This window comes from Colobus angolensis, unplaced genomic scaffold (genome assembly GCF_000951035.1).
Source record: "Colobus angolensis palliatus isolate OR3802 unplaced genomic scaffold, Cang.pa_1.0 Scaffold71, whole genome shotgun sequence".
Classification (NCBI taxonomy): Eukaryota; Metazoa; Chordata; class Mammalia; order Primates; family Cercopithecidae; genus Colobus; species Colobus angolensis.
Genome location: NW_012120821.1, coordinates 4,424,392 through 4,447,127, shown reverse-complemented (window position 1 = coordinate 4,447,127; position 22,736 = coordinate 4,424,392).

The following is a 22,736-nucleotide window of genomic DNA, read 5'->3' as shown; positions in this document are numbered from 1 at the left end:
CTTCCTTCCTTCCTTCCTTCCTTCCTTCCTTCCATCCATCCTTCCTTCCATCTTCCTGTCTTTCTTTCTTTTTGCCCAGGCTGGGGTGCAGTGACATGACTTGGCCTCACTGCAACGACCACTTCTCTGGTCCAAGAGATTCTCCTGCCTCAGCCTCCTGAGTAGCTGGGATTAAAGACACCCCCCACCATACCAAGCTAATTTTTTGTATTTTTAGTAGAAATTGGGTTTCACCATTTTGTCAGGCTGGTCTCGACATCCTGACCTCAGGTGATTCACCAGCCCTGGCCTCCCAAAGTGCTGAGGTTACAGGCGTGGGCCACTGTGCCCGGTCATAACTATTTTTCAATATTGTTGCCCATTTCCTGTTTCTACTAGAAGTATTTGAGTCTTCTAGTTGCTTCACATACTCACCAACATTCGGTATAGCCAGCCTTTTTAATATTAAACACCTGAAGGGTTTGAGTGACATCTCAGTGGATTTTAGTTTGCATTTCCTTAATGACTAATGATCCTGAGCATTTTCCATGTGCTTATTTGCCATCTGTATGTCTTTTATAGTTAAGAGTCTAATTCAAATATTTTGCCCAACCTAAAAATGCATGTTGTTTGTTTTCTTATTATTGAAGATAATTTTCTTATTATTTGAGGATCCTTTATATATTCTGAATACAAATTCTTTGTCAGATACATGATCTGCAAATAATTTCTCCTAATGTTTGGCTTTTCTACTTACTCTCTTAACAGTGTCATTCAAAGACCAGGAGTTATTAATCCTGATGATGACCAATTTATCAATAATTTTTTATTCAGAATTTTTCACTTCATCCAATATCAAAAAGATTTTCATTTGTGGTTTCTTATGGAAGCTTTATAGTTTTATATTTTTGCTGTTAGGTCTATAACCTGTCTGAGTTAATTTTTGTGGATTCTGTAAACTATGGATTGAAATTTTTCTGTTTTTAATTTTTTCCTTAATATGGATGTATATAATTTGTTGAAAAAAAAACCTTTCTCTATAGAATTACCTTTGTGTCTTTTACAAAATTCAATGTATTTCTCAATTCTATAGTCTTTTCTATTGAACTATTTGTTTATATTTACACCAATATTACACTGATTAGATTATAGCAATTTTATGGTAATACTTGATATCAGACAATTAAGCCCCTCACATTTATTCTTTTACAAATTTGTTTTGACTATGCTAAGTTTTTTGAATTTTTATATGAATTTTAGAATTTGCTTATCAATTTCTAGAAAAGTTTCTATTGACATTTTGGTAGAGATTTTATTGAATCTGTAGAAAATTTGGGGAGAATTGACATTTTCACCATGTTATCCAGTATGGTCTCGATCTTCTGACCTCGTGTTCCCCCTTCTTGGCCTCCCAAAGTGCTGGGATTACAGGCGTGAGCCACCACGCCCGGCGGAGAATTGACATCTTAACCAAATTGAGTGTTCTGATACATGAAAATCTCTCTCCATTTATTTAGATTCTCTTTAGTTTTTCTAAGTAATGTTTTATAGTATTTACTGTACAGGCCTTGAATGTCTTTTTGTCACATTTACCACTAAGTATTTTATAGTTTTTGATATTATAAATAGTATTGATTTTTTAATGTCCAAATGTTCATAGCTAGTTATAGAAATACAGTTGATTGTTAGATACTTATTTTTGAATCATGCATTTTGGCTAAACTCCCTTATTATTTCTAGAAGCTCTTGTGTACATGTCCTCAGGGCTCTCTTTATGAACACTGTCTAGAACCTTCAGTACAATGTTAAATCATTACACCGAGAATGGACATCCTAGTTATGTGATCCCCAGGAAAAGGTATTCATTCAGTCATTTAACATTAAGTATGATAGCTATAGATTTTTAAATAGATGCCCTTTATCAGATGAGTATTTCCCTTTTTATTCATAGTTTACTAGGACCTTTTGTTTGTTTGTGTTTTAGAAGGAATATATATTGCATATTGGATTGTATCACATGCTTTCTTGTATCTATTGAAATGATATGTTTTTCATTGTATTCTGTTAATATGGTGAATCACATTGATTTATTTTCAAATATAAAGCCAGTTTTTCATTTCTAGAATAAACCTTCCTTGGTGATGATATACCTGTTATACTTTTCAGAGTTTGATAAAATTTGGTAAGAATTTTTACATCAGATTTTTATAAGAGCTATTTATTGGGCTATTTTTCTTTTCCTGCAATGTTTTCTTATGGTTTTAGCATTAGGGTGATGCTGGCTTCAGATAATTAGTTACATAATCTCTGCCTTCTTCTATTTTCTGTAAGAGATTGTGCAAAATTGATATTACTTCTTTCTTAAATGTTTGATAAAATGGTGAAGTCATGTGGACCTGAAGATTTTTTGCAAATTCAATTTTCTAAAAAGATATAGGGCTGTTAGTCTTATATTTACCGATGCAGTTTCAACTCCCAGTGTTTTTCATTCCTCTGTGTTGATGTGGATTTCATTTGGTATCATTTTCCTTCAGAATCCCTTTAATTTCCTGTAATGCAGGATGCTAGTGAAGAACTCCTTCAGCTTTCATATGTCTGGAAAAGCATTTAATACACCTTTGTTTTTAAAAGATTTTTTTTCTTTGCTGTTTATAGAATTCTAAGTTGGCAGGCTTTTCTTTCATTACTTTAAAAATATTTATGTCCTTTATTCTGGCTTACCTGGACTCCAACAAAAAATCTGTTGTCAGTCTAGTTTTATTCTTCTGGTTTTTTTTTTTTCTCTGTCACCTTTTAAAATGTTTTTATTATTGAATTAAAATAATTTCATTATGATGTGCCTTGGTGAAGTTTTATCACATTTCTTGTACTTGGGATTTATGAAGCCTTCTTCAAAATGTGGGATTATAGTTTTCTTCAAGCTTCTTGGCAATAATTTCTTCAAATAATGTCATTGTCATCCCCCCTTCTCTGTCATTTTGTTCAGAGGCTTCAAATACATATGTATTTGAAATGTGTACTTGAATACATGGGCCACTTGAAATTGTTTCACAACTCTTTTAATTTTTCAGTGTGTTTTAATTTAATTTTTGTTTGATTCATATTGCTATGCCTCCAAGTTCCCAAATTGCTTATTCTGCAATGTATATTTTGCCATTAATCACTACCGAGGTATTTTTAAATTTTAGCCACTTTAGCTTTAATCTCTGGACATTTGTTTTGATTTTTTTATATCTTTCATCTACATATTGAATATGTTCAGTCTTTTCTCTAGCTTCTTGAACATAAGCACTACAGTTTAAATGACTGTTGTAATGCCCTCATCTACTAATAATAATTCAATCATCTACATATCTGATTTCACTTTTGATTGATTATATTTCCTCTTCTTCATTGGTCTTATTTTCCTATTTCTTTGCATTCCTGGTAATTTTTGATGGATGTACATTTTGAATGTTTAAAAATGATTGAGTGCTTAATATTTTTGAATTCTATAAATACTTTTGAGCTTTGTTTTGAGATGCAGTTAACTTACCTGTAAATAATTCAATTCCTGTTGAGTCTTGTTTTAAAACTTAGATGTGATTAGTATAGCATTACTCAAGGGGTAATTTTGTCATATTATTAAGACTATTTTTTTGAGTTAGCCTACTTGATATTGCTTAAATTGTGAATTTTTCTTCTCTTGCTGGTGGGAATAGGAACTATTGCCAGCCTTGCTTGAGTTCTGATTATTCCCTCTAATGCCTTAGGATAGTTCTTTTCCTGACCTCAGGTAATTGCTTCACATGCATGAGGTGGTGATGACTTGGAGAAGATTACTTGGCTGAAGTTCTCTAGGGAAAATCTTTATGCTTCTCTGGAGCTTTATTTCTATGCAGCTCTCCAGTTATCTTGGCCTTCCTAGTCTTCCAGTTCTATCTTAACTCAGGGAGGCTGCAAAGCTCTGTCTGGTTTCTCTGCTCTTTGCCATACCATAAAAACCTTTTCAGGGATTACTGTCCTTAGTCATCTGATGTATAATGTTATAAAAATTGTGGTTCCATACATTCCCTGTCTCATCCTTGTTTTCTAGTAGTTTCAAATGAGAGGCAAAATCTGATCTTCGTTACTCAGTGTTGGCTCCAAAAAAAAATCCTCTCATTTTTAACTTTATTTTTGAGAGTTATCATGGATGGGTGGTTATGATTTTTGTGCATGAAGATTTATATAAATCAATTGCATTAACAATATAAATAATGCACATTTAAGAGAGAATAAATTAAAATTGTTAATTGTCTCATGTTTAAATTTATATAGTGCTAACAGCCCAAAATTAAAAAAAAAACAAATTTTAGGAATTACATAATGTCATAACTGCACAAGTCAAATGGATTGTAAGCTATGTTCATTCTATAGACACATTTTGGCTCATCTTTTGTTAGATGTGATTGAAGTACGTTTTGTTTGAACTACATTAAGTGAATCATTTTTACACTATAGATCCTATAAAACAATATAAGAATTAATCTCAAAGACAGAAAACAAAATGCTATTTACTAAAACAGGTCTCATTTGATAAAATATTTGAAGCAGCTTACGGAAAATACATATAATAGAAGGATAAAATAAAATTTAAATTTGAATATCAACATAGTAGGAAGAGATTCAAAATAGATTTATACTCCTGTTGGACTATGCTGCTGCCTAAAGTGGACAATAAATTAAGTTCTGTGACTCCCAGTTGCCAAAGTTAAAGACAAAAACAGAAGAAAAAAGAAAAGGGTTAGTATATAATTTTATATTTCTGAATAAAGGATGACTTTCTCAGTTTAAAATCAGTAAAGTTGTGATAGAAAAAATGATAATTTAACTACATATAGTTTCAAATTTTGTTATATAAAAGATTTTAAAAGTACAGTCCGTCTTTAAAAGAAAATAACAGGCTCAGATTACTATTTCTAGAAAAAAAATTACAATCTATGTGAATGTTTTGGATTTGCAAAAGCTGCTTAAGAAATTAAAAGGATTTTCCTTAGTATGTTTCTAAGTCTATTCTATCAGACATTTGAAATATTTAAAAGATAAGGTGTATTAATTATGTAAATAGAGTGTAAAATGTTTAAGAAAACCTAATTGCCTACCTTTATGCATAAATTATTTAGGGATGTTTAGTATATTAAATACGTGAGTTAATAAAATATTTGTCAGATACATGGACTTATTTATCTTTATGCATAAAAATTTCAGCTCAGTGTAAAGGTTTAAAAAACTGCTCTTTTTTGTTGTTGTTGTTTTGTTTTGTTTTTGAGATGGTGTCTTGCTCTGTCACCCAGGCTGGAGTGCAGTGGCTCGATCTCGGCTCTCTGCAAGTTCCGCCTCCCGGGTACACAACATTCTCCTGCCTCAGCCTCCTGAGTAGCTGGGACTACAGGCGCCTGCCACCACACCCTGTAAATTTTTTGTTTTTGTAGTAGAGACGAGGTTCACTCTGTTAGTCAGGATGGTCTCAATCTCCTAACCTTGGGATCCACCCACCTCGGCCTCCCAAAGTGCTGGGATTACAGGCGTGAGCCACCATGGCCGGCCTGCTCTTTTCAAACTTAAGACTTTGTAAAAAGTAATAGATGTTCGTAAGATTGCAGAGAAAAGGAAATGCTTGTACACTGTTGGTGGGAATGTAAATTAGTTCAACCACTGTGGAAAACACTATGGAGATTTTCCAAAAAACTAAAAATAGAAATACCATTCAACTGAGCAGTCCCAGTACTGGGTATAGACCTGAAGGACAAGAAATCGTTTTATCAAACAGACATCTTCTCTTGTATGTTTATCACAGCACTATTCACAATAGCAAAGGCATGGAGTCATTCTGTGTCCATCAACAGTGGATTAGATAAAGAAAATGTGACACATACACACCATAGAATACTGCACAGGCATGAAAAGGAATGAAATTTTGTCCTTTGCAGTAACACGGTTGCAGCTGGAGGTCATTATCCTAAGTGAATTAACACAGAATCAGAAAATCAAATACTGGATGTTCTCATTTATAAGAGGAATCTAAACAATGGTTACACATGAACATAAAGATGAAAACAATAGACACTGGGGACAAAAAAAGGAATCGAGAGAGAGGAAGGCAAGCATTGAAAAACTACCTATTGGGCATTATATTCATTATTTGGGTGAAGGGTTCACTAGAAGCCCAGAGTCTAACATTATGGGATAAACCCATGTAAGAAACCTGCATATGTACGCCCTGTATCTATTTTTAAATCTTAAATTAGTTATAATAGATATAATCATAACTCTTCCATTGTAAGTACAAAAGCTGTTCTCAGATTTAATTAAAAGCTTGTGGGAGGGTTAGATTGCAACCTTGTACACATATAGAAACGAAACAAAAGGGAATCAAAATGACTACTTACATTTAATGAATTTGTTGTGTCAAAAATGCCATAAACATTCTTAGTTTTGTTGCCTTTTTCTATGGTTTTCTGTTCTCTATTTGATTTATTTCTACTCTGATTCTTATTATTTCCTTCCTTCCAATAGCTTTGAGATTAGTGTGTTCTCTTTCTAGTTCCTTCAGCTATGTCAGTAGGTTGTTTATTTGAGATCCTGCTTCCTTTTTAATGCAGGTGTTTATTGTTATAATCTGATATGGTGTGGCTCTGTGTCCCCACTCAAATCTCACCTTGAATTGTAATAATCCCCATGTGTCAAGGGCAGGACCTGGTAGAGATAATTGAATCATGGGATTGGCTTCCCCCATGCTGTTCTCCTGATAGTGAGCGAGTTCTCACGAGATCTGATGGTTTTATAAGGGGCTTCCCTCGCTTGTCTGGCACTTAGTCTCTCTCCTGTCACCCTGTGAAGAAATGCGTTCCGCCATGATTATAAGTTTCCTGAGGCCTTCCCAGCCATGCAGAACTGTGAGTCAATTAAACTTCTTTTCTATATAAATTATCCCGTCTTGAATATTTCTTCATAGTAGCGTTAAAACGGACTAATCTATAAACCTTCCTGTTGTTACCAAGTGTGCAGCATCTAATAAGTTTTGGTATGAGGTGTTTTTGTTTTTGCTAATTATTTTTAAAATTCCCTTTTGATTTCCTCTCTGACCCACCAGTTGTTCAAGAGTGTGTTATTTAGTTTCTCCAGATTAGTAAATTTTCCCATTTTTTGCTGTTATTAATTGCTAGTTTCATTCCATTGTGGTCATAAGAAATACTTGGTATGATTCTGATTTTCTTACATTTATTAAGATATTCATGACATAACATGTGATCAGTACTAAAGAAAGTTCCATGTGTGCTGCTTGAGAAAAATGTGTATTCTTCAGCTGTTGAGTGAAGTACATGTCTTGAAAGATGTTTATAACTTATGGCAGTCATGCTTTGATATTCTTATACCAAAATACATAAAATGTTTCTTGTAAGTTCATTATGAAATGAAAATAATTCCAACAGAAAAAAAACAGGAAATTAAATTCTAAAAAAGAATGACAAACATGGAAAACATTATGAATCATCTCTAGTAGTTTCATAAATAAAGATTAAAACAAAATATTTTCCCTCTATACTATGAGACTGGCAAGGATTTGTGGATTTTTTTTTCATTCATGACTAGAGGGTGTATAAGTTGGTTTGAGTATTTATGATGTTTATGTTTTAAAATGCAATAAATCAACCTCAAGTGATTTATTCTCAACACATACACATGCACATAGAAGCACCAACAATTAAGCAAAGAAAAAACAAAACAGAAAATGACTTAAAGTTTCTACAGCTGGGGATTGGTTAAATAAATTCTGATCCAACCATCTGATGTGCCACTATAACATTAAAATAGTGTTTATCATATTTAATATAATAGAAAAAACCCAAGAGATATTGACTTGCTATATGTAAGAAGGAGTAATTTTACAGAATAGTTAATATAACTTTTACTTTTGTTAATGTGCACTTATATCACACACACACACAATTTTTGGATAAAGAGCAGAAAGATATATTCGAGAATGTTAAGGAAAATTTGATAGGTGACGGTGATTTTTATTTTATTCTGAAGATATTATACTGTATGTGTTTTCTATTATGAATATATGTTGCTTTCATAATCAGAAAAAGTAACTTAAGTAGATATATGGCATACATCTAATTCTAAGCTTTTTCAATATTGACACTTGTAACTTTACCTCATTTTATCTACTGCTGCTCCTTTTAAGGAATTGAGGATGTCTTCATTTAAAAACATTTTTTAAAGTATTAGTTCCATAAACATGTAGGGTTAATATAATTCGAAACCTAAATGAAGCCCCACACTTACCTTTGATTTGTCTTAGAATAAATATTTTTCAGGACTCTACTCTGGAAATGTTAGTCTCCTGAGTTGTAGACCACATGACATGATTATTTTCTATATTTGTTTCCACTAACCTCAACACTCCTATTTTTTTTTTCTAATTCATGTGGATTAATGATTAACACCCAGTAACTGCTTCATAAACACCTGTTTGCAAAATGAAAGGACTCTGAGGTTTAATCATCTCTCGTATAATTTATTATTATTTATTTTAAAATGGAACCTGGTAAAATGATAAAAAGTAGGCATTAGGCTAGTGACATTAAGCAGGAAGGTGAGGTCTATGTTGTTTTTCAGTTTAACCTTGGATACTCAAAACTTTTTCAGGCACCATATTAGGTAAAAGACATAAAGAGATGTAAATGCAAAGTGTCTAAAGCCTTGTGGAGGAAACATACAAATCATAATTGCAAAGCAACACTGTATTTGAATAACGCAGTGTTATCCAAGATGCAGAGAGATACTACAAGAGTCTGGAAAGCCTGAATGAAGAGATGATTGTTCATATGAGACCTAAATGGCAAGTAAACGCCACACAGATAAAGAGCATTGTGGAGGGGCACATTCTAGGCTGAAAGAATAGCAATTGCAGAACTGGCAATAAAGAACATACAGCTAATAAGAATTGTCGCTGTTTTCCTCTATTCTTGCCTGCTTGTTTCTCAGGGATGCAGTCACTAGAACCACCACTGGCCGGCTCAAGGAATTTCTATTTTCTGAGCCATACAAGTGTATATGAACAGCTTCCAATCCTGATATTTCATGAGAAATAAGATTGTTTTCTCAAACTTGATATTTGGTGTTTAGTCATACTGTTGGATTTCCAGGTGTTTCTATGAGTGACCTTTACTCAATTTTAGGATTTTGTGCACTTGCCTCTTAATTTCACACGCATGGAAACCTTGGGTCTAGGTTTTATCCTCCACAGGCCAACTCTTCCAATTCTTCTTGTCCATTTATTTATCCTCTATTCTATCCCAAATCCACTCGTCGTCTTTCATAGTTGATGGATCAAGGAATCTTTGCCAAATACCCTGGTGTCGTCGTAGGATTATACAAGTGATGTGGTTTTTGGTGACCATCCTTATTTTTGTCATTTCTCCTCTGAATTCTGGATCTTTGTCCTAGGATACATTCTTTTGGTAATGTACTCCTTTATACACAAATACAGAAATCACAGGTTGTTTGCTTGACTTCCAAGAAGTTTTCATCGCTTCTACATCTCTGTTACCCCACTTATAGCTCCAATTAATTGAACTGCTGACTTAAGCCAATGAATCTTTTCCAGGAGGACTTTGAAATGGAATACAGGTAGTTCCAATCAGTCTGGCATCACTCTTGAAAGGGAAATAATGAGTTGAAGGCTATTAGTGCTGATCATTTTCTATCAGGTACGCTACAGAGCAGATGAAACTCATTTTCAGAATGAGAGAAAAGTGAAGCAGATCAGCACAGAGGAGATAGAAACAGAGAAAGATGATTTTGTGGTTAGCTTGTAGTTTTCCAATGTGTGTTTCTATGTCTTTCCTAGGCCTTCCTGCTGAAGTTCTGCCTTCTGCTTCCCCAAGAAACATTTGTATTTTTATAACAAGTCTTTCTCTCTTTAAGTTAGCTACCAATTTATACTAATACGGCACTCATTAGACCTTTTGATGTTTATCCTTACCTGAATAATGCCTGAAATTACAACTTCCAGGCACCGTATCTTAACTTCTGGATGATCCTCCAGAGTCTGCCACTGAGACTGCATCATCTGTCTCAACACCTCACTCAGGTGTTCAAGTCTTATACCAGTTTCTATGCCCCTCTTGATTTCTCCAAGTTACCTTTCTGTTCGGACTTCCATAATTTCTTGCACTTCCATCTGGCCACCACACAATGGAGTGAATTAAGAAATTTTGAGGCTTCTGGTAGAGACCACTCTAGAAATTCTTGACAAATATTTTTACATGACAATATGACTATTTAAATCCATGTTAAATTTGAACATTATTATTCTATTGCATCTATATACCATTTTGCTGTATTTTAATTCTGACAACAGTAGATTATTCTGGTGCATTAATTTGAAATGAATCATTTTATGAAAATATAAATTAGTTGAAATTCCATTTATGTAATAAAATTTTCAATATATTCTTGCAGGGTTCCAGCATCTACTGGTCTCATTAGAACATTAGCAGGATATTTTGAAGAATGTTGGCTAATCTATAATTCCTTAAAAAGGTTGTGTGTAAAAATTATGCATTGCTTCTATAAGTTCTTATTTATATATGGTAAATTAGGGATTATAAGGAAAAATGCTATCATTTGGGTCATTCTACATAGTGCAGTAATGGTTTTTTGTTGTTGTTGGAAGACTTCTGTACATGTTTTTTAGAGGTTAGTCAGGAACAACTTTCTTCTTTAGGCTTCCATCATTGTTAGAATAAAAATGAAATTTAGTCTTTAACCTCCAGTCCTTGAAGATCATATTATTCAATTATTTATGACTGATTACCATAGTTAAGATGACTAAGAACTCTTTAAATTCTGCATAAAATTAAAAAGATTTTGGAATCCTAATTTCTCAAATATAAAACAATGTCGGCTCATTGCTATTTGCTATACTTGATATAAAATCTATTGCTCAAAATGACCAATGAGAAATAAGTACATTTATAATTAGCATACATTTACATTCTTTGCAAGATTCAGTTTGCTAAAAACTATGCCTTCCTTTCACTGCTATTTAGGGGGTCTCACAAAGTGCTATAAACTCGTGTGACTCCCTACCTTGTAGGCAACTGCACTTTGTAGGGCATTTAGGCACTTAGAATGTGGTGTGACTTGGATTGGTTATTCTATCATTTAAAGAAACTCTTTATTAGCCTTATTAAAGCCAACTGTATCTAGGCAAAATGATCCTATATTAAGGAAAAATTTCGTGTGGAACTGGAACTGGGATGATATTTGATTGCTTTCAGGTGTTTGTCCTATACTCCAAAGCTGGAGAGCTGCTTACTCCCTCAGGGAAAACAACTTCACAGCAACTCATTTTGCACCAAAACAATTAACTGAACTTAATTGGGCATAACATTTAATAAAAAAGAGTCTCTTTTGGGGAAGAAAACAATTTTTTATGTGTCTGCAACTGTATAGCATAAAATTGCTATAATTTGTATATGTGTATGTTTTAGAAAAAATTTTGTAAAAGACTAGAAATCAGCATTACTTCTACATGGTGCCTGTCAAATTGTTTACTATTGAAAAAGTATTAATTTTTCTTTCTATTGTTTTATGAGACTTTATCATCCCCTGACCAATGATTTATCAAATTTCATGGGAGTAGTATAAAGGTTAGTTGTGTTTGAAAAGGTTTTCTCTTTGAGGTATCTAACATAAACTCTATTAGACACATATTTCAAACTTTATTTTCTGTAACATGAGGGTAACTTCTTTCTTATATTGTATCTGAAAAATTATTTAAAAATAAACTAATGAAGTAAAGTACCATCAAAAATTGTGATACAATTTACTGTTGCTCATCACTTGTATAGTATTATACTTTAGATTAAAAATACAATTGAAATAACTTTGAATTTAACAACACCCTAAAGAAACCATAAAATCTGAGATTAAATAACTTAAAAAGACAAAATCAGAATGTTTTTAGTGTCAATGAAGGAATAATAGGTATACATGAGGAGGTATGCAAGATATACTTATATGTTATTATTTATTGGTTTTTAAATTCAATTTTGGGTAGACTGGAAAATAGAAGATTTTGTTCTAATTCTGTTTTTGCAATAAGTGTAATAGCTCATAAAATGTTGGAGATGCTATTTCAGGGCACATTGGCATAAATAAAATTCTTGCCTTAAAGTAAGAACTAAAGTACTCCTCAGGAGAAATGTATTTCTGTCATAGATAAGAGCATTGTAAAATAATCTGTTTTAAAGTAAATATGAAATGCAGAATGTTTGGTGCTCTGCTGATTTGTATTCAAAAATAAATCCCGGTGCCCTGAAATCATTGGGACTTACCAATTCCAGCAGTCAAAGGTCTCGGATTTAGGCATGCATTCCTATAACCTTGGTAAAAATTGAAATATGAGCTCTGAAAGAGAGCACATACATAATGAAAAATACCTACCCCATTTTATCTTTAAATATGTTTAGATCTAGTTAACTCAAGTGATGTGCCCAAGATCAAACTAATGGAAGCTGAAAAAATAGTTGTGAATAGTGAAAATTCAATTATTTCTCAATTCTTCTGCTCCTTCTGATTTTGTATTGAGTTGTGTTTATTATAATGAGCTTTGGAGTAAGGCTGCCTGGGTTCATTTTCAGCTTGACCATTTACAAATTATGTAACCTTGAGCAAATTACTTAACCATTCTCTGCCTCAGTTTTCTAACTCATCAAATGGGATTATAACAGTACTTCCTTCATATGATTTTTATGCAAGTTAAATGATTTAAAATCATTTGAATAGTGTCTAGTATGAAAATAGCACATTAAACTGGATAAGCCCACTAGATATGATTAATGGTCTTCTACCTTTTGTATGATGACAAACCTCCATTAAAGGTTTTATTTGTACTTCTGTTATTTTTGGCAGAACTATTCAAAGTGGCTTTGTTTTTAGTAGTCAGAATCTTGAATCAAACCAGATATTCTTTAATGGGTGAGTGGCCAAACAACCCATGTCATATACATAACACGGAATACTATTCAATAACAAAAAGGACCAAAGTGTTGACATGCATGGCATCTTCAATGACTCTCCAGGATATATTTTGATTTTAAAAAGCCAATTCTAAAGGGTAAATATTGTCTTATCCCATTTTTTAAATGAAAAAATTGCTGGGATTAGGAACAGAGACTGAGCAGAGAAAGGTGGAGTGGCTGTGGCTATAAAGAGCCAACCCAAGGGATCCTTGCAGTGATGGAACTGGTCAGAATGTTGACTGTGGTAGTGGATACATGAACCTACACATATGATAAAGTTGTATGGGACTAAACACACATGCACACACACACATATAAATACAAGAAAACTGAGGGACTCACAATAAGATATGTGGATTGTATTCATTTAATATCCTGGTTGTATTTTGCAAAATGTTGTCATTATGCTATATTGGGTAAAGTGAGCATGGGCTTTCTTACAATTGCCTGTGAACTTCATTACTACTATACATGAATCTACAACTATCTCTATAAGAATTTCAATTTTAAAAAGTAGCACGGGAAGAGGGAGGTTGCTTGGGATTTGAAAATTTATAGGATAATCCATGTTTAGGAAATAAATTATTAAAAGTAAAGTGGATTACTGCATAGAATAAAAAAATGTGGAGAGAATAGAATAAAATAAAATAAAACATTATTAAAATGATAAAATCATAGACTCTAAAAGCATGAGAGATCATCTCATCTGTTGACCAGTCCAAGGTGAAGGTTTTGTTATTCTGTAGCATAATGTGAAATATTAGGACAAAGTCACTCTTGTGTTTTGTGTATGTGCGTGTGTGTGTGTGTGTGTGTGTGTGTGTGTGTGTGTGTAGGCAGTGGAATGTTGACATAAGTTTGCTAACTGTCCTATTTTGGGAAGAAACTGTCCTTTATTCTTTGATTATTCCCTGCCTCCATCTTGAAGTTACAGTTTTCTTTCTTTTACAAAATAATAGTTATAGTTGTTTTCGTAATGTCCTTCCTTAATATTACACAAAATAAAATGTTGATAAACTTGAAAAAAACCTGAGTGGATATGAAGACACTCCTTCACCAAAAAACAAAGCATCAGAAAAAAAAAAATGTGGGCCCTAAGTGGAAAATGAAGGTGATGTTGAATATGTAAACATATGAAGCCAATACACAAAGACTAGAGAGAGATAGGAGAGCTCAGGGAAAGGTGGAGAGACAAAGGAGAAAAAGCATGAACTGGCAGAACCTGAAAAAATACGGTAAGAATAAAATAGCAAGAGATGGAAAGTGCAACAAAGGATTGATCCCACCCACCGAAGTTCTCATGAAGAGGAGTTCTTGTGTTTTCAGGAGAACGTTTGCTCTGGGACATTGCACTATCTGTCTGTTGAGTCTGTTCAATAGGAAATTTCTGATATTTGTTAAGACACATTCTATCATTTAAAAGCTACCAAATGTTTTCTTTCCTTACAAATTGCCACAGTAAATTTAGGATTGTACCCTTGCAATGAAAGATTAAATCATGTTCATCACTTACAAGATTTATCTTCTGACTGAGTCCTTGTAAGTTGAATATAAACAACATTCTGGGAAATTCTCTATATTCATGATTTTTAAGTGGCTTCTCCTGGTTCATGCCCCTCAGATGATTGGTTAAAACTAAATTGTTATGGAAACTTTTAATATATGAGGCATGTTTAATAAATCATTTGTGGTGAACACTGAAATTCTGTGTTTTATACAAGCTCATCCTTTGCCCTGACTGTCTCATGAGTTAGAACTTTTCTTTGGGTGCATGCCATTACCTCTTTCTTTCTGGGTTTCCTGGTGCTTCCCCATCTGGTCCTGTGACCCCCAAACCAGTCCACAGTAACATGGTCACAACCCTTCCTTTATTATCTTTATATTTTCAAACCACATCATGGATTATCGTCAAAAATACCCTGTTTTGAGGTTGATTATTTTATTAGAAGTTCATTTGCAAAATCTGCATACTGCTCATCAGGCTAAAGCTCCTCATCCAGTGCCGCTACAGCTTCCCTGAGTGGGGCCTGCAGCCTTATGGCAGCTAGGTAAACTCGAACAAGAAAATGCTGCTGAGAAAGCAGGGTCTTTCTTGCCTGAGTTTCTAGGCTGCCACCCTCCCCTAAAAGTGTCAGATTTGCTGGTTTCCCACAATCAGGTAAGCCAGTTCTTTGAAATACAATATCCATATCCATATACCTTCTTGATTCTGTCTCTCTGGAGAACCTTGACTGATAAAACTGATACTAGCATTTTAGAATTGTGATTTTTATATCTTTAACTACATGATAGGGACGTTGGGTATAGTGAATCTTATATTCCCCAGAACTATGCCCTATGAATACGTAATGGATCAATGAACATTTGGTAATGCTTTCCCCATAACTTATATTACTCTTTATTTCACTAATCTTCACTGATGGTTAAAAGACCTGAGGGTCAGCTTAGATTTCTAAATCAACATAAAGTAATTTATATGTTAATTTAAAATTCAGACTTCCTCTGTATTTTGAGTGAGTAAAAGACTAGATATAAAAGCTAGGCTAAAAATGAGCCTCAAAACTGAAATTGAAATATTTGAAAATGCAACCAGTCATATCATTTTATATCCTAATCTACTCCGTTTATTAACATGCATGGTAATGGAAAGTAGGTTGCTCATAATTCACATGTGTGATGAGGGCCAGAAAGTGTGAGTATCCAGATATTGCACAGTAGACATTTTGAAATGGCCACCACATTCAAGTAGGATTTGGTTTTTGCTATATTATCTAGATTTTTACTTATTAATTCATAAGTATCTTCCCAACTTAAATACTTTGACTATTTCATCATTCAATTTTAATATGTATTTTAAAAGTGATAGTTGTTTGAAGCCCAGATATTTTAAGCAGCTCAGGTTATGAGATAGCAGAAATTGAATTCTACGTTTAATTCTTATTAGCATCTGCTGTTGAGATAGTATGAATCATGACACACGTCTCCTCTACATCTTTCTTTCACTCATATGTGTAGTAGTGTTCCCTATACTTTTTCCTCATATAACTCGATGTCTCAGTAGAAGTCCTTTAGGCAAGAAAAATGACTATTTTATTCAGAATTTAAAACAAAATGAAAAGTAATTATCAAAACCTGAGTTCCTAGAATCTTGGCCATTGAGAATATATGGGATTCTTATGGCTTCTACTGTAGTGGCTTCTGGATTTTCCAGATTCTCTCATTTCTGGACCACCATACATGTTTATCTCATCTGCTTCAGCATTTGCACAGTAAGTGGAAGGGCTGCACCTCTGTGTGGACAGATGAGTTACCTTCTCAGGACCAGCTAGTATTTTGCCTAAACTGTGCTCTCTGCCAAAGTCACCTGCCTTCTCATCATTTTTTCCTCCCCTAATTACTTATCCTTCAGGAGAAGACATTGTTTTTGAATAGACACATGCACTCATGCACAAAAGCCTTTAAACCGGGGGTCAGGCTCCTTGCTCTGTGGTTTTATGGCACTTTGTACTTCCATTATTGTAGCTCTTAGCACACTGTACAATTACAGTGCAAAATCTCCTCACTGTTCTTCAAGTTCCATGTCCTCTATGTTTATTAAGTCTGCAATGCCTAACGAAGAGCCTTATGCTTTGCAAACACTAACTAATAATGGACCAGTAAATCAACAATCTGAGATTTTACACGCTCTTTTCATTCAAGGTGGAGAAAAAGCTTCTTTGAAAGCCAAATAATTTAGTGGTTAAAAGCAAGTGAAGAAACATTTGTAGTTTTTTAAAAGCTTGTTGGGATGTTTACCAATTGCTAATTCCAAATATAATTTTCAAGCCTCACTCCTAGTAATAACTGAATGTAATATTTATTTATTATTTTTTATTATACTTTAAGTTCTAGGGTACGTGTGCACAACGTGCAGGTTTGTTACATATGTATACATGTGCCATGTTGGTGTGCTGCACCCATTAACTTGTCATTTACATTAGGTGTATCTCCTAATGCTATCCCTCCCCACTCCCCCCTCCCCACAATAGGACCCGGTGTTTGATGTTCCCCTTCCTGTGTCCAAGTGATCTCATTGTTCAATTCCCACCTATGAGTGAGAACATGTGGTATTTGGTTTTCTGTTCTTGCGATAGTTTGCTGAGAATGATGGTTTCCAGCTAGAAAATGTAAGGTAACTATTTTTTACAACAAGTACTTACTAAGAAAAAATTAAAAATGAAGAACCATGCCATCTTGTATACTATGAATTGTGGCATTGTCTTTTGTTGTGTGTTTTATGTATGTTTTCATTTGCATGAAAAATCTGCTCTAGTATTTAATTGATGAATGGAAAATATTTTTAAGCTATAAAACAAATATACAATTATATGTATCAATAATACATGTATATTTTACAATAATATGTGTGTGTGTGTGTGTGTGTGTGTGTGTGTGTGTTTAGTACCTATTTCATAGAGTTATGAAGATTAAGTACAAGCTGCTTTGAGAAGTTCCTGGAACATAAAGCACACCATATAAATTTTGTTAATATTTGGATGATCAGTGATTTATAATTATTTTCAGTTGAAGCGAATGTTCTTTCTCTTTTCACTCCTACATAAAATAAGAGATAAGATATTATTTTCTAGTCATCAAAGCTAATAGATTATAGTGACAATTTGTGCTTTGAGAATCAACAGACTGAAAGTGGCATCCATGGCAGGTCAAACTAAAAAGATTGTGCATCAATGCTTACAGTCAAAAAGCCACCACCCTTCTGCTGTTTCTTTGTATAGGTAGAGGATGGTTTACTTTTTGGAGTTGTACTCAAAAAGGGACTTTATTTTTACTGGCAAACTCATGTCAGCTTTTAAAAGTTTCAGAATTGCAGATGTGCATTTTCTGGAACTAAAAAGCTGTTTGAAATTTTTTCTCAAATTTTCTAAAAAATTTAACCAGTGTCATTTTTCTTGATTTATTTCCTGCCTTTTGTCTTAAACAACTGAAAATAAACTTCAGGAATTCTAGGTATATTTTTACTTCTACGGGTGTCTCTACACATACTTTACACCTCCATTTCTACATACTCATTAACATGCTTTCCCTGCTCTATTTTACTATATTCATTATATTATACCTACTACATTTATTTACAAAGTAAATAAGTGGTGATTACATTAAAAATTGTTTAAGCAGAATAAATGTGTTCGAATTCTTTACATTTTTATTTTATGAACTTAAAATGCATTTTTACAAACATTGACCATCTTCCTTCCTTCTTTCTGCTCCTTGAGAAAGAAAGATATTGGAATATTTCCTTTCTATTACCCTCTCCTTTCCTGATTTGGATATTTCTGAAACACAGTTGCATTCGACTGACCATTAACAATAAGTTGTAGAGGATTTACAGTTTTTAAAGCTCTAATGTGCTTTGATCCTTACAAAGGCCCTGTGAGCTCATCATGTCAGGGAGTAATGCTCCCCTTCCACCCCTTTCTCTAAAATAAAGTGAAACTAGTTTTTTAACAGGACAATGTTAAGCTTCTTAGCAAATGTTATGCAGTAATTCAATCTTGAATTGTTGGCCTCCAAATAGATCCATTGCAGAAAAAGGTTTAATATAGATGCGATTTTGATATAAAAGTGTGCACAAAAGATTTTGAAAATCTAAATTTTAATGATTACTCTTGTCATAGACTACTTCTCTGTGTTAACAAGAGAAGTCAGGATAAGACCCAGCTCTCCTGACTTGCCCTCATGAGTTCTTTAAATTCATCATCATTAGCAATTTTTCAAAACAAGAAGAGAGGTCCATTTTTTTTTTTTTTTTTCTGGTGCAGGGAGAGATTAAGGAAAAGAAAGAGAAAGGAAATTTGAAGTTGCCTATTTACCTGATGTTTTTATTCTGGCATCTTGACAGAAAACAGTTTTGCAGATATTTTCCTTCAGGGTATATATAGTTAGAAGTCACTGTGGCCCCTTTAGCCCACTGATTTGTTCTCATTTCACCCTTCCTTCCCCTCAACCCCACTTTCCGCCTGCCCAGAAGAATCAGTTGATACTGACTGGTCCAATTCCCTAGGATTAGCACTCTAGAAAATAATGACTTCTCTCATTTTCTTCCAGGATCTACTCAGGGAAGCAGAATTCCTCTGATGCTTAGATAAACTGCTTTACATTGCTTCAGGAAACTAATTTTAGAAAAAGTACAAACCAGGTTACTTTTGTATCAGTTATTGATGACCAGCTCAAAAGGTTCTCTGAGGCATTTATGCAAAGTGGTACATTCAAAACCAAATTATATTGAGAATAATTCTTTTGTATTATTAATTGCATTAATATTAATTAATAATACAATGAATTAAATGCATTAATGTAACACATTAATTGCATTGCCCTTGTTAAAATTAAAGCATGATAGATAAATCTAAGTTCCCTTTATCATGAGTGCAATATTGGTCCCCTTCATTCTCCTCCAGAAGTAACTACAGAAATAACTCCTCATGTGTACTCTTCTAGTGTCTGTTTGTTATATTTGAATTCTGTAAATATATTTAACTATAAAAGCAAGGTATTGTTTTGCTATTGAAATTGAAACATACATGTTCTGCAGTTTGCTTCCTCCATTTCACCAATATGTCTTAAAGATATGTTTATGCTAGAACATAAAGAGCTACGTCATTCTTTTTAATGCTATACTGTAGTCCATTAATATGCTGTCCATTCCTTCATCAAGAGTCTTCAGATTATTTCCAGTTCTTTACTATTACAAATAAAGTCTGAACCAGTATCCTTGAACATGGCGCCTTACATTCAGATGCCAGTGTTTCTCAAGAATATATGCAGAGATGTGAAAATGGAAGGTTATAGGGCATACATAGTCTCAATTATAATGGATGTTGCTTAATATCTTCACAAAGGGATCATTTTAAATAACAATCCCATGTGTAATGCGCCTTTCCCATGATGTCAATAACACTTGGTATGGAACTCCAAATTTTTGCCAAGTTGATGGTGAAAAATAGTTTCAGGTTAACTCCTACTTTTTTCACCCCAGAGTGAAATACTCATAATAAAAATATCTAAAAATGATGCCATGTGATAAACTAAGCAAAAAAATCAATATATTAAAATTTTTGCTTTATTATTTTCTTATATCACACAGTCGGATATCTGGTTCAGGGACTCTTTAAGCCTCTCCCTCTGTAGATCAAATTCCCTTTTCACATCCCAGTAGGACTGTTAATTGGTTTTTGAATCTGATTACTGAGACAAATTAGATCAATGGTAAAAGTACTAAGCAATTTATTCCATGTTCACAGTCCACTGCCAAAGAAAACAGCTCATAAGTTCTCATGAAAACTAGAGATTATTCATTCTTCTACAAAATAAAATCCTAAGCAGACATAATTGACAACTTGTTAAGCCTTTCCTATCATTAGTTCTTCAGTTTTAGGATTATGGGAAGGGGTCAGAGCATATTCACGCTCTCACGGCACATCATATGGTACATAGGCTATCAGTTTTCACTTAGGATTGAAACTGTCATTGAGCTGTAGGGCCTGCCATTTCCAACCAACTCCTGGATTGGATTGAAGAATCCAATCAAGCTATTTTTAGCACGTGGGATACATCCTTATCTTGAGCGACTGTGCTGTGATAGTGATAAGTAGGCCCAGTGGCCCACAGATTCAGGCTTTTCAGCAGGAATTAAAGGGGAATCTCCTTTCCAAATAAAAGGTATCAGGAAAAATATGGTGAACTCTTCATTATGCACAGCAGTGGCAATGCAGAGGAGTGGACTCTAAATTGTATTCAGTGCCCGAAAATTATTGTATGTTGCAGTGTTTATCATAAGTAAAAGGAAAATACATTTTATAAAGACAAGTACTTTTTATTGAATGAATGTGGCAGCATAATTGAATTATTAAATCATACTGAAATTAATGCCAAATTAGTAAGTAAGCATTTGTGTCATGCTGCTTACCTGATATGGTTTGGTTGTGTCTCCATCCAAGTCTCATCTTGAATTGTAGTACCCATAATCCCTACGTATCATGGGAGGGACCTGATGGGAGGTAATTGAATCATGAGAGTGGTTACCCCCATGCTTTTCTCATGATTGTGAGTGAGTTCTCAAGAGATCTGATGATTTTATAAGGGGCTTGCTCTCCCCACCCCTACTTCGCTCTGCACTTCTCCTTGTTGCCACCATGTGAGGAAGGACGTGTTTGCTTCCCCTTCTGCCATGATTGTAAGTTTCCTGAGGCCTCCCCAGTCTCGTAAAACTGAGTTAATTAAATCTCTTTTCTTTATAAGTTACCCAGTCTTGGATATGTCCTTATAGCAGCATGAAAATGGACTAATACACTGGCCATATGATTTTGTGTAAGAATGAAATCTCTTTATTATTTACTTACATATAAAATTGAGTTACTAATATTTTACTCACAATTTCATAGGGCTGTTATAAGAGTTAGGAAAAAGCATATAAATATCATGTTAAGCAACCTCTATACTGTAGTTATGAATACATTCATTTATTAATTCATCCAACAGTTATTGAATATATAAAATATGTTAGGATAAATGCTGTGATGTATTGTGGGCAATTATAGCAACCTGAAGCAAGGGTATTTACCATAGAGACTAAAGACAGGCTAACAGAAGAGAATGATAGTTCAGAAAAACACAGAAGGGTAAATTCAAGTTATTCAAGTGAAGGGTTTGGGAAGTCTAAGGGAGTAGAAGTAGAAAACACTTCGTATAGAAGAACATGTAAAATGTCTCGGGCAAAAAAAAATATTATATGGGAAGTGCTTTGGATTTTTCTGTGGTTATTATGATAAATTCCAATCTGTATAATAAAATGTATTCATAATTTCTTTCAGTATATTTGCTTTAAAAGCTTTTTTTTTTAGGAAAAATGATTAAAATGGGTAGATTCTTGTTTTAATCACTATGTTCCATTGGCAGTTATGATGCATCTAGAATTTTAATTCACATCCTTTTTCATATGAGTTTTTAAGTGTATCTGTGTATTTGTTTAGTTTTATTAAACTAACAACAAAAAACCTGTTAGCACTTCCAGTCTTTATTCTATAAATGGTATAGCTCCAACAGCCTTAATTACCCTCTCTTCCACACAAAAATTTATGAGGGATAATTTTATAGGAATATTGATTCAGCAATTCCAATGTATTCCTTTATTTACCATATTACACTAAACATTTTGTTTTTAGATGATTCTCATTTAAAGTTAACATTTTTTTCTGAGTATATAAATAATACAGATATTGCAGAACACTGATAACATGTAGAAAAGTCTAACATATTAAATGAAGATAGGAATGATAGCACCACCCAGAAGCAAATATTGCTCTCATTTTGGAGCATACATTTACAATCTTTTAGTGTTTTTTTGTCTTAAGTATATGTATATACTTAAAATGAAAATTACCTAGAATATGCAGATATATACAGCTTTTCTGTTAATTTATTATTCATATATCATCATTCATAAATATTTCTTAGAACTCTTAATGTCTGCATAATATTCAACAAAGTTTATATAAACATATTTACTTAAAAATTTACCTATTACTAAATATTTACATTTTCAACATTTTAGTGTTTAAATAATACTACTATAAACCTCCACGCATGTAAGTATTTGTGTACAGATCTGACTTGGTCCTGAGAATTCATAGGATTTTA